The following is a 14763-nucleotide window of genomic DNA, read 5'->3' as shown; positions in this document are numbered from 1 at the left end:
ATTAACAACCAAAAACCCAATCAAAAACTCGCATAGTTAAGTAAGTACGCTAATGAGCATAAGAAAGGCTATAAAATATAAAAATAACATATTTTACGCATCTTGTAATTTCGCAGAAAATCAGAAGCATATTAAACGAAAATACCATTTAAATGACAGTAATAATATCAAACGCGACGAAGTATTTAATAAAAGGCATTAACATAAAAACGGCTACCGGAATTACTACACGGCAAAATTTAAGGTACTTCAAACTTAAGTGGTTACGCGGCCTTTAAAAAATGTGTGACGTAACGTACTGGTATCAATAAATAACAGCTGTACACAATAAAAACTTTAAAAACAGAAAAATGCTTTTAACAAGAACATATAGAATACAAGTTTAACACTTTTAAGTGTCTGTATTGATGTACAATTTACACATTCACCTAGTTTAAATGCTTCGTAAATTTAAACTAAGTAGACCTTAATTATTAAACTTGACATAAACTATCATGTACACTTAATTGTATTATAATAATCTGGTACGTTTTTTTTAGTTTACTTTTTTCACTGTCAGCTATCAAAACGAATGTTTTTCTTTGTCATAGTTCTAGAATGATACATTCGAAACTGGGGTGTTTGGTCTTGTTATAAGGGTGTTTCGTTAGGACGATCGTTGGGCCAATCCCAATGATTGATTCTATGGCTTCGATCGGCGCAATGGGAAAAATCTCATTTTGCCCATTGATCGATAGGCCGATCGGAGCAACGGGAAACACCCTGTAATTGAGGCGGATGTCACGATGCTTTAAATGAGTATTGTGCCTCGTTAAGTAGAAGAAATGCTAAAGCAATGTTTGTGGTGCCTCAGTCATCAGACCAAACTAAATCGTTGTCATATTTAGTTTTCAGTCACAATTTATCAATTTTCTAAAATGCTTAACCATATAGTATTTTTGTATTATTTTATAGTTATTTTTTGCACTTTTCTTGGCATCAAAGTGTTGTTAAACTTGGCATGATAGTTGTTATACTAAGAGTTTTTATTTTAATTCGTCCAAATAACTTTTTGTTAGCGGTCTGTACTTTTATCTAATTAAAAAAAATATATAAATTAAAAACTGTTTCAGTTTAATATCTTTGAACTCAATGACCAGTTTAGTATGTGTAACTGCATTTTTATGATTTGGTTTTTAATTTTAATTTTATGAGTTTTTAACGATAACAAATAAAAATACACTCACACCTTGTCTGGCGCTGATTAAAAATAATTTTACTTATGAATTATATATAATATACGTTTAACAGCAATAAACTTATTATGGGATGCCTTTCGAATGGGCCGTCTTGTTTATTTTCGTTACATTATAGTCCATAAAAGCCTATAATAGATAACATATTATAATAAACTTTTATATCCGAGTGATTACTCAAGATTAGTTACAGATAGTAAAACTTAAAAACTTCACTAAAATAAAATACGTCCTTTCTACATTTAGAAAGGCTAATAATGGTAATTTGAATAAACTAAATGTGATGACATTATATCAAAGTAAGAATACCTGTACAGGTATGTACATATGCAGCTTAGAAGTCATGTGATTTACTTGTGGAAAAATGGAACAGACTGTATTATGATAATAATAAACTTTATATTCGTCATAAGAAGACAGACGTTTTGAACATATCAAGAATATGCTAACATAAAGCTCCATCTCTTATTCGTACTTAGTCAACTTTATACTAAGTCGAAAGCTTACTACTCAACATTCTTTTTCCAGTACGGACTCACCCACTTTCACGACTACGGCGCGAGCGCACGCGGTGCGCAAGGTCGCCGTGAGGCAAACCACTCGTCGCACAGAATTTCTTTCGAGGCGGCGACTGGGGACCGGCGACATAACACGCATATACCAGTCCGGGAGCTGATCGGCCGCAATAAAAACTCTCGGATACATTTGACGCGTGTGCAACATTACCTCGACGCTCGGCTCCGATTACTTAATGCTTCACGGCTAACTGTACACTGCGACACGCGAAACGAGATCGGGTTTTTATTTCTCGTTAAGTTCGATGATCGGCAAGGGCGTAGCGACGCGGGGTGAAGTTCCGGGTAGCCGTTCGTGCTTCACTCAGTACTTACTTAAAGCATTTCCACGATAAATATATCACGTGACTTATATAGCAGTAGACAATGTTGTGATATTTATATATAATTAATAATAACTTGTTTTTGACACCAGAAATACGAACTTGGTTAACTAGCTCTTTATTTAATAATAGTGCAAAAGTCTGACAATATGAATCGAAAATCTGCAACACTAACTCAATATTACATTCCTAAATGTATGATATTAAAGAAATGAAAGCGAAATATCGAATCCTACGTAATCTAAATCCAACATAAGTCGTTTACACGCGCTATAAAATACTAATAAAACTGCTAACGTTGAAGTAGACATAATTCTATTTTTAGGAAAATAGAGAAATTAAGTCTAGTTCCCAAGCTAATTCTGAGATAAGTTATCTTGGATTTCTCATGATCTCATTAACATAACGATAATCGTATGCCACCGTGCTGAAATTTATCTTGGGCAAATATTGAAGGTGGATCTGTAATTTCCTTTTGTTTGCTGAGATAATTTGGATGGTACATAAACGCTAACATATTCACCCAAACAAAAGTATTCTTACTACTTTACTAAAATATAGTTTTACATTACTATCTAAAATTGGCATACGTTGCATAAGGTTACATTTGCGTTCTTCTTCGTTATGTCTTTTCCGATAGAAGCAAAAAACTATTACGTGTTGCGTTATAGCTACAAGCCTTTTTACTAAAGTTAGCAATATTCCGTCTTAAATTAATATATTAATGTCTAGAAATAAAGCCGTTACTTAATACTCTATAATAACGCTGATCAATTTTTACAAAATACGTCATTTTTTGTAACTTCCAACATAGGTTATCCTTCATGAACTGTAGGGTAACCACCAAATTACTAACTACAGGACAAATAAATCTCACCGGCTATAAACAACGATGTAAACAACATCGCAGACAGTAAAGCAAATAATATTTTTAGCTCTCACAATTTGATTAGTGCGGTTGTAAAACATTAATATCTCTAACAGGATTAATCAATAAGACAATAAAGAGAATTCTCGATGACCTAATCGAAAAATTAAAGAATATATTGTGGCGTGAAACAATAAAGCCCGTTGATTGGTCTGCGGCGCTTCTGGCACGGTAGCTAATTGAATTAACAGCCCTGAACACAACATGTCCATTAGACGGTCATCGCAAACACGAGGAGAGATGTTCACTGCAACTCGGCCGGCTGTGCTTTGCTATTACATTGTAGGAACACGATAAGTAGCCACACTATTATAACAAAAATGAGGATAGTCTCAAATCAATGTAAAAAAAATCTAAAAAATATCGTCCATATTTTATAAAAATGTAGAAGATATTTCTGCTAAAAATTTTATATACGTTTTGAATGAAAATCCGTAATGTATTTCTTTATGCCTATTTGATTTATTTCAGAAATGGTTATAAAAAGGTACAAAATTAAAATATGGAATATAAAAAAATTCAAAAAATTGTTAATTTCAATTTCCCTAACTAAATTCCAGCTCAACTAAGTGCCGTTATGTGGAACGAATGTATCAAATTATAAAGGGAAGGCCGGAGTTTTGGTTAGAATTCCCACCTGGCAGTGCTGGTCGCGACGAGTATTTTTGTTATGTTGCAACATCAATTTACATATTAGTGTACACCTGTACGAAGGTAAATGGTTAAAATAGCTTAATCTATTGAAACGACACTTTCATATAAAACTTCAATTACTAGTGAATGTTAGAATTTACTGTTTTATTTCATTTTTAATACAATATTAGAGCGAGTATTACAAAGTTTCCAACAGTTTATGTCTCGATTATAAAATGAAAATCAAAACGGAAAAACTACGCTACACATTTCTCGAGCTTAGAATGTGCTGACGAAATTCTAATGTAAATTCGAGCAATAATATAAATTTAAACCGGAATTAGAACACAGAACAGTCTATGTCTTGTAGATACAAGCGGGCTAACCGCAAACCTACGCGGTCATTGTTTACGACATATACACACGTATAGAATATCATCTGTTAATTCCTGAAACTTTACGTAGATAAAATTATCTATTCTAACAGAGAAATATTAGATGTAAGATTAATTGTGGGTTTTTGAAACCAAAATCCCTGTGAAACATATTGTTATCTCCGTTTTGTCAAAGGTAATGAGAAGGATGACGATATGTTGTATACAGGGATTTTGGTCTCAAAAACCAACGATAATTTTTTTTTTCTTTAAATGTCTGTATAAGTCTTGAGAGCAATTTTACTTTAATTTTACGCAATTTGTAAACTACGTTCTAAACCTTCGTACTGTCATAATTATTTCATGAGAAAACAAAATAAGTTAATACCTGTCAAAAACAATAGACTACGTCTAGATTTAAACTGTCATTAGTAACACAACAATTTCTATTGATTTCCAAAGGTGATTACTCTATTATAACAATATATTAATATAAACAAACGGTATAAATGAATTGATTAGTCACGCAGGTGCAACAATCGGCTTAATGTTCAAGCAGTGCAAGGCGGATGAGTTTGGCTAGGAGTGGCAGTCGCGAAGGGCGCGGTCCTGGCCCCACCGCCTCCGCTTGCATTCCTATCACCTCACGAATTACCCTAACATTTATTTTACACTTCAAATTTACACTAATTATAAAATATCCAACTTTAAATCTGAAAACATGCAATCACTTGACACATGATATTTACATTTTTTTTATTGGTAACTTAAGAAAAACTTTCAATTGTACACAAGCGTAATTGAGGTTCGTCTCAAAATAAGGTTATATACTCGTTACAGTAAATATTGATAAACTAAAGTTAGAACTCGGAAAACAGAAAGCTACAATTACAAGGTAAATTTCAACCTAATCTAAATACACAATTGTAATAGGAAGCTAGCAAGTAGCAAGTAATTTAAATGTAGCTTTGATATTTACTAAAGATATGCAACGCATAATAAATTTTGCGTTAGCTTAAAGGCAATTGTTAACGGTTAGGTGTTGCACACGCAATATTAAACGGTTAAATTAATTGCATAATGATATGCCAAGTGCTCGTGTGGATTGCATCTAAATCAGGAAGCGTTAGATAGTAATCTGGACTGTACTTACTAATGTCTTGTTAAGAATTAACATGACTTATCCTTGCTTGATTGAATATTAGTGATAGAAAATAACATACCTTACTGTTTCCATAAAATTAATGTTACTTAAGTAATCAGACATTTTATTTTAATATACATAACATACAGTGTTTAGATTTGTAATCAACTCTGGTTCCCAGCGTACGGTACTCCATAAAAAGATTTTATAAATAAGTACTCAAAGTTTGAGAGGATATGCCGAGGCATAATATCGTATGCTTTTAAGAAAAAAACCATACAAATAAATGGTTAAAGCAAGTTTTTTCAGTAACACTAGATAGACGTATGGCTCATACAATTCATGTAGTAGGTACATGTGATCTAAGGTGCATTTACTCGATTGGAAAACAATTTCGCACAACAATAGGGTGAGATACGAGATGAATTATTAATAGAGCTAATGTGGTACGGAGCGTGGTCGAGATAGCGGGGTGAGTGGCGCGACCTCGCCGTCGCCTCAGATAGTGCCCACGCAGCCTGATTGTCGCCAACGAGACCAAACCGACTTTTTACAATCGCCATCACACAATAATAACACTAAACACCAAGTCATAAAGCCCACCGTCCCAGAACATGGTTAAAACAATACCCATAGATACGTTGCGGTGAACTACACGCGCGTGAATCAATTTTAAAGTAAGTTAAGCCGGAGCAGTCGTGTATATTTACCACCATATTACATGCATGTTGAGTACTTTTTCCTGTTAAATACAAATCGCGTCTTAGTTCAATGTGACGTTTATTTGATTATTGTGGAATGTTAAAATTTATTCGATGTACTTTTTTTTAAAGTGAAACGAATAAGAAATACATTGATTTGAGTTTTACCAACATACTTTTATTAATAACTAGCTTTTACCCGCGACTCCGTCCGCGCGGAATAAAAAATAGAAAACGGGGTAAAAATTATCCTATGTCCGTTTCCTGGTTCTAAGCTTTCCGTTCTTGAGTTATAAATACTGTAACTAACACGACTTTCTTTTATATATATAGATAATAAGTACACCAAAAGTATGGTAGCTAACCATGTCATGCCCTGCCATACTTATTTGATTAACAATTATAAAAATACAGATAACAATATTTTAAAGCTGTTCAAATAAACAATCGTCAAATTAATTTAATATTTCTTTTGATATGAAATACAAAAAAACGAACTTTCGTGTAGTAATCTTTTTGATTTTGGTACTTTTTATGTGAAATGATCCATAATTAATTGCATAGAAACATGTTGCGTTTGTCAATACTGTCAACGTAGGTGGTGCTCACAAGCTCTTGCTCTATTATTTCTTCATTGTGAAATCGTTTTGATTTGATTCGAGTCTAAACAGCTTTGGTAAACAAGCGTCGAGTGCGTTGCGGTGCGGTGATAAGGAGGGTCGCGAGCTGTTCATTCAAGTTATAATTAAATAATATGAATGACTGCCGCACCGACCTCTTTATTCCCGCAATTTACTTTTCAACAACGTGTTTATCGATACTTTATAGTATTTTTTAATGTTATCAACTTGTTATGATTCGAAATCCTGTTCATTCTACTGTTATTTAATGGAAATTATATTAGTACTTTATAGGTTAACTATACATATATTTAATGGCAGGAGATAAATGAATAGCTTAAACAAGTAGCCAACATGGAGTTACCATTTTAAGTCCTAAACTTAATATAGATGTTAAGAAAAAAATATTCACACAAATTTAATGAATGTTTTGTTTGTGGTAACACATTCGCTCAATTAATCGTAATTTGCTAAATTATCATTAAATGGAAAATTAAATGTTGAAATCAATAATGGCATTTGTATTAGTTATATTACAAGTCACTGCAACTCTTATCAAAAATGTTTACGAGGTACGGAAACAGACCCGAACTGATTATTAATTTTATTGCATCTATGTAATATTAATGATAACTGATGCCATTGAGACGTTCTACTAATGCAAAAACTATATTCTATTAGACCCTTCATACACAAGGATACATAAGTCGCCGATATTTTATTCCTTCGGGTGCGAAGCCAGTTGCCAGTTGCCAGTCGCCGCGAAAAAGTCGCCGTAATTTTCAAGTGATGGTACAAATCTATAGGTACAGTTGACATTTTCAAAAGACGACTGGCGTCTACGATTAAATATTTTGTGTACGGAACGCTACGCAATACTCGCGACGAAAGGATCGAATAATACTATCGAAGATTTACGTACCCTTATGTATGGAATGCCTTAGTTACACAAACAACGGTATTCTATCTTAAATAACTTAAATACTAGTTTATATATCGTCAAGAACAAGATAAACACTGTAAATATATAAATACATACCTACATACATTATAAATCAATAGTCGGTCTGAACATCACTGTATTCAAAATGCTTTGTTATGTTAAACGTAATAAATAATTTAACAAATTTAAATAATTCAGATGTTCAGTAATTTAGAGATTATATACATATAATAGAAAGATTCGTTAGACAATAAAAAAGTTTATCTAATAGGCAGAATGTATTTGAATGTGTTATAGATGGCTGAATTTAATTACGCATTTTGGAATTATCAATCATACGATGTTTACACCAATCAAGAAACTTGATGTTATATTTAGGTATGAATCTCAATTTTTTAATATATAAATTGCAAGGTTGATAAATAATTTATAAGCATTGTCACTGATATAAGATCCTCCAATTGTCAAAAAAATTGGTATTTTTTGAGTTATCAATTAAAAAAAACTACATCTTTTATCTTTAAAAATAAGAGTATAACTTTTTAAAATTTGCATTATACTAATGATTTTGTATAACAATATTGTTCCTATTGCATTACACAATATTAAAATTATTTCACAATATACAAAACCCTCATTTGTATTTTTATCTGCTAAAACACGCAACAAGATTATCTGTGTTATAAAAAATAACATATATATAACTGGTATTCAAATGGATTTTGGATAGTAAATTTACAAACGAGAAAATACATAATGTATGCTTTTACATAAAATAATAAATAGATATGAGAAAAATGTTACATTTAAGATAAACTATGATGACTAGGTGGTCTGTTCCTAAGTCTTATAGACTAGGATTTTAATTCGAATACAAAGTTACATTAACAATAACTATTCACTATAAAATCCACGTAGATTAGTGTTTTTAGTTGTGTTGTTATTAATCTTTATTTTCAACTAAATGTCACCCGTGACTCCGTCCACTTGCAATAAAAAAACATAATAAGCAGCCTATGTGTTCTTCCAGACTATGATCTACATCTAAGTCAAATTTAATTGAGATCCGTTGAACCGTTCTTGAGATACCTTCAAACAAACATCCACCCACCCATCCGTCCATCCATTCAAAAATTTGCATTTATAATATTAGTAAGAAGTAAAAGTAAAACATAATAAAGAAGAAAATCATTTTATATTGTAAATTATAAACTTAAACACAACGTTTTTTTCCTAATCAAAGTAATCTAGACAAGAGGATAGGAAAATTAAGTAAATAAACTTTTAAAATAATCGTATTTGAAATAATCAGTTGACAGGCGCCCGTCGGATCTTTTGTGATTTAGCGGTGAGTAACGATATTGGCGTGCGCCGATAAGCGGGCAATAGACATTCAAAGAACAATCGGCTCTTCAGGGAGGCACTGATAAATTGCATTCCTCAAATAAATACTTACAGCGATAAGCAAATTCCAAGACTACGTCATGTTCAAAAGAAAAAGTTCGATGACGCGATGATCGCGGAGCACGTATGCCGATTAGATTAGTAGGTACACTTGTTTTCTCTAACCTAGATTATTTCACTCTAATCGGACACGTGTAATCTAGGTGTTTTAAATGCAATATCAAATGTACCGAAAACTTATGATCACTTTTTAATTGAAACTATATTTACAATTTTAATCAAGATATTTTTAGACTGAAGTAATTAGTTAGACACGATATTAACTAAGCTTGAGCTGAGATTAGGTATATTGTATGATTTTATAGGTATTGTAGTCTTTCAAACCGGTCGTTGGCTCTTTTATCTACCCTTTATTTCTTCCTCTGATTTCCTCATTTTTTCTGCTCGTTTCAAATGCTTATTAGTAAAAAGAAGCTTAACATGAGATTAGTAAAGTATCGCATAGAATATTTAAATATTATTTGAATATAAACTTTAAAAGCCATATAGTAAGAACTCGGTAATTAGCTGTCTTCAAACTCATTACGTTAAAACATATAAATAACTATGCTTTATTTACAACTAAAGGAGACTTAAACTGACCTTTAAGATTGTGGCGCAACCCTCATAAATATATATCACTACTTTGCAAATATTACCATTATAGTTGGAGATATTGGAAACTAGTCAAGTCATTTTAATTTAAAGAGACGTTCAAATTACTCTCCCTATATGTTTCTTAAAAATGGAATTAAAAAAGCTCTTAAAACTTGATTACATACGCAAGTTTTAAGAGCGTAAATGATTTATTCAAAGATAAAAGTATATAACCAATGTTTCTTTAAGTTACCTACCAGAATTAAATTTATAATTTCAGCATCCAGCTTGAATCATGATTGTGTAAGCAAGCTTATTTTGCTAGCTTAGATTAAATACATAAACAAAAAAAAATTTTCAAAGACATATAACTACATACTGTATGTATTTACACAGTGATAAGTTGCAATACAATAAGTCAATCATATTATTTCGGTCATATTTCCGTCCGATTTTTTCGCATTGATAACGTAAAAAAGAATATTTTATAGCAACGTCACTTCCGCGAAGTGTTGCCTATCCCAATGTATACTCAGATATATTTAACTGATATTAATAATAGATTATGGAATACGTAGAAGTTAAACGATTGCTCTGACTCAGATTCGCTGAAAACGATGAAACATTTTGGACTATTATTTTGCACCCGGAACTCTTAAAATGTTGTTTTCGTAACCTGTATCTGCCCTACAATTCCGGGTTAATTTTCTAGTATAACATAAATTTTACACTAGTTTTAACGTACATAGACTCGGCCTTGGCTTGCTACATCCTACCTTACGCTAGCACAAGGTACCAATGATTAGCAAAAAATATACTTCAAATCGAAATTCTAAATAATATAGGAACGACAAATTAGTTTTAAAATCTATTAAAAATAATTTCTGAAAACTTTACGCAGATTTAAACTTCCAAGTAACTACTTACACAAAAAAAAGCTTTCACGTTCGATACAAGACATAAAACTTAACTTTTAAGAGATGAATAGTAATGTTTAACTTTTAACTTAATAAATAATTTCAACTACTTTGTCTTTTTAGATATTGCCGTTATCCTAGACTACTACTTCATTTTATTTTCTTAATTTAAAATTTAAAAGTTAAGTACTTACAGTCATGCTCAGAAGATTGATGTAACGGATTTCCACTTCTCTTGATACCTACGCCACTCCTGACATATCCGTTTATCCGCACTGCATGCTCGACGGTTAGAAATATACTGCGTTGTAATGATTCGCAATAAAGCCTATTAATGGTTCCTCGAGGAACATCCGCTCACCGATAACAAGATGTAATATAGAATTTCTTAAAGCACATTTTGTCAACTATGATAATAAAAACATTCTCACGATCATCTAATTCACAAAGTGCTTTGAGATGTAAGTTGTACTGCCTCGTTGAGACTCATTTGACAGTTATTTAAGTAGCACCTTAGCGTGGATTTATACTAAATTTACTTTATTTACTATTTAGTGACCGTTAAATGATTTTGAATGCGGTCATAAACCGATATTCTAATCAAAGCTTCCTAATAAAAGTCTGTGAAGCCTTGGACCGAGCATGCTTATTTTTTTATTTAAATATGAGCAGTTATTTTTGTTAATTTACAAATATTTCTTGCATCTAAGCTCGAGGATTTTTTTAAGATATGGTTTTCGACAATTGTTGAATGGCGGGATTCGAACTCTCGTCCACGTGGTCGGAAATCAGTACCATTAACCATTGGGCTATTGACGCTTCATATTGGTAGAGGTAGGCCGGTTTTTAGATTTGGATGGTTTTGACGTAATACGTATTTTATACGTCGTTATTTTAAAAATATTTGGCTTATTTAATTAACACCAAATTAAAATTCCAAACTTTATTAACTTTTCAGTTTCCGCACTTTGCTGAATTTGAATAAAATATTAATTAAATTCGAGGCAATACGTAAATACACATTGGTTTTACAAAAATATTACGGTGATAGCAATCTTTTTATTTTACCAAATGTATTAAGATCCAACTTTAATTAAATTAAAAAAATCTTGTGCGAAACGGGAAATAATAAAGAAATTTTGTCTAAGCTTTTTTTATTTATGTAAATTGTGTTCTTGTAAAAAAATAGTTAATTCGATTAATGCGCTAGTCAATATTTTTTTTTTTTATGTGATTAGTTATTAGTGTAGAAATATTCAAAAATAATTATGTACTTTTAAAGCAATTAAAATTCAAAAGAAATTTAAAGCATTAATTAGCTTTTTTCAGCAATTTTTATTTCATATAATTTGCCGACGTTATATAAAATTAAAATGTATTTTTGATAGACAAGGATTAAAATGTTTTGGTCGAAAAACTACAATTGTATTGATAACATTTGAAGTTAATGAATTTATAATATACATTATAATAAGAATAATTATGTATCTTTTTTTACAAATTACAAAATTAATTAATAACGAACGTAATTAAGTAATGATAATAATTGTCAAATGGTTGGTTAATCTTACTAATTTAGAATAAAATCCTGGATTAGTATCCATTGGGGAAGTCTTTTCTTTTGTACAAATACAGTCGTATGAAGTGTCAATTTATAATATTATGACGACTTCGGCAGTCTTACTCAGAAATTTCGATCTGATTTATTAATCAGATCGAAATTTCTGAGTCATCTGAGTGAGTGTGCTATTGCACAGACTCAAATATTCGCAATTACTGTCTACCCTTGTAGATTACTGGAATTTATGCCTGGCTTACATTATGCCAGTAAGTACAGTATGTATGACATAATTAACACTAACTGGCGCCAGTGAGCCACAGTAGTATATGCCAGGCCAAACACTACTGTCTTACTATACTGGCATAATGACGAGGCATTAATTTCGTTTGGATATTTGCGTATAATTTTATAAGGAACCGTAAAAAAATTAGATATAGTCTCACGAAATATGAGTGAATATTTCATTTTCCTCTAGACGTGTGCAGTACCTGACTGTACAAGATATTACATGTCTCCGTCGAATGATTGATAAAGTTTGTGCTTATGAAGGCCTATTGCGAGAACTAAGTAATGATTCACAGATTCAATTGCAAATCATCAACCTCACTATATTTACGACAGCTGTGCTATTCGCTTACTATAATCATTATTTTATTATCTGTGATTTATTAATAAATAAAAGATAAACGAAATAATGTTGCAATTATAGCCAGACACTAGTACATGTTAACATGTTTTCATTATAATTCTTATTTTTTAATTGTGATACATTTAGCAGTGGAACTCCAAGATTAGGAATATTAGAACTGTACTAATTTAAGGGTTACAAGTAATATTTATTATTATGTTAAGACCAATAGCAACCATTACACAAAATAGAAGAATAATTTTTGCATACATCATGTATGACTTTATATATGTTTATATACACGAACCTGTAACTGTATATAAACTGTTGTAACTTAAATATTTAGATTTACTGATTTTGAATATTAAGATGTTCCATTCGTATTCTTTCCTGCCAGATATATAGGGGACAGGTAATCAAAACAGACAGCAATTTTACTTTTTAAGATTTAATTTACAAATTGTCAAACTTTGTTACGGCCACCCAAATTGCTGAATAATCATTACAATTCATTACAGCGAAGAATACATTCATTTATGATCAGTATATACCAAATGTTATATTAATCAAGTATTAACAGTATTGATTATTTATTTTCAAAAAAATAGACAAAAATATTGACATGCATATAATTAATTTTTAAATATTTGAAAGAGTAATTGTAAGACTCATATGTGCATTGTTTCTTAAAAACGTTTTTAAGTTTTACGCTAGTGTTAAAATATTATTGTGTCAATTGATTTGATAAGGCATGTTTTAGATGCTAAAAATATGTAATGGAGTATATAAATTGCGTGCTTATGTATATATAATAGTATATAATAAATGGAATATTTAAATTAGATGGACGATATCATTAACTGGTTTACATTCGTGTTATCTCCAACGTAGTCGAGGATGGCTTCCCCGTTCACATACACATTTGTATGTATGTATGTACATGACGATAAACATGCTATTAATTTAATATAAAGTTAGTATATGACAAGCGCATGGTCTTAATAAAATAAAGACATATTTTTCTATCAAATTGGGGCTATTAAATTATCATAAAATCCCTTACATAAAATAAATAAAATGCTGTTTGTTGTTTGTTCATTGTTTCATGTTTAACTTGAATATATTATATTAATTAAATTTAAATGATAGCTTTAAGCTCTAAGTACCAAAGATACTCAACAGTGTAATGGATATGTATTAAGGTCTGATTAAAAGTTTAAAGTTATTTAACTTCTTGTTTGAAAAGTTACATCAACTTAAGTACGCACTTAAGTAGTAAATATCAACGTGTACCAACATTTTCAACTTGTTTCGATCATACCATGTAACTTTCTAATATAATATTATACACACATTGGTATGCATACTTAAACATGTATCCGATTTTAAAGCATAAAATATTTTAATTGTATAAATTTGCATAATAAAAATACATATACATAAAACTTAAAAAAATAAAACTTACCTTAAATATCAAACTGAAGTCTCTGCTTTGAGCAATCGAAAAATATTAACTTCACTCGTACACCGAAAAAGCCCGTTAAGTAGTAACACGAAAATAGCACCTTCGGTAATGTAAATAGAACGGAACGTGGCGGAACTCGCGAGTGGTGTGAATTATCTGGGGATCATTTATTTATTTATTTTTTTAATTTTATTTTTTAGGTTGAGCGATCGATCGTACGGCGGCGCGATAGCGTGGTAGCGGACGAGATGACGATTGCGAGGCGGCGCGTGCACTGGCGCTGGTCGTGGTCGCCGCTCGGCTCGGCTGCGCCGCTCGCCGCTCTGCCCCGCGCGTGCGCCGGACCAGTTCCTCAAGCGCACTCCGTTCAACACTTGAACAGAGCTTCGACTCCGAGTCGATCTATGTGCGAAATGCAACAGTGCAATAATATGCAACAATTTCAACGAATCAAACGTCCAAGGCATTGTGACCTGCTCAAAGAGAAGGAAGAGAAAGCGATACTATTCTTCATCAAGAAAACGTATTCATTTCTTTTATACCGGTGGCTCACCATCGGTAGTAACAAGTGGCTGAATTCAATGTGAACGATTGTCCTATAAAAAGCTACAAAAATTGGTTAAATCCGATTAATGATAACTCAGTAAAATTTTACATAATTTGCTAGCTTAGCTTC

The 14763-nt window shown here is 31.6% G+C and overlaps 1 protein-coding gene across 1 annotated transcript in view; it reads right to left on the bottom strand.

Annotated features, from left to right (window-relative positions):
• LOC106718375 (BMP-binding endothelial regulator protein) overlaps window positions 1-14441 on the bottom strand; it is a 48235-nt gene extending 33794 nt beyond the window's left edge. Inside the window, exon 1 of the mRNA XM_045686753.1 lies at window positions 14088-14441. The gene's annotated coding sequence lies outside the window, so the exon portion shown is untranslated. The remainder of the gene's footprint in view (window positions 1-14087) is intronic.
• Window positions 14442-14763: the final 322 nt, after the last annotated feature.

The sequence above is a fragment of the Papilio machaon genome, chromosome 4, assembly GCF_912999745.1.
Source record: "Papilio machaon chromosome 4, ilPapMach1.1, whole genome shotgun sequence".
Classification (NCBI taxonomy): Eukaryota; Metazoa; Arthropoda; class Insecta; order Lepidoptera; family Papilionidae; genus Papilio; species Papilio machaon.
This window is presented reverse-complemented; position numbering and strand designations above follow the sequence as displayed.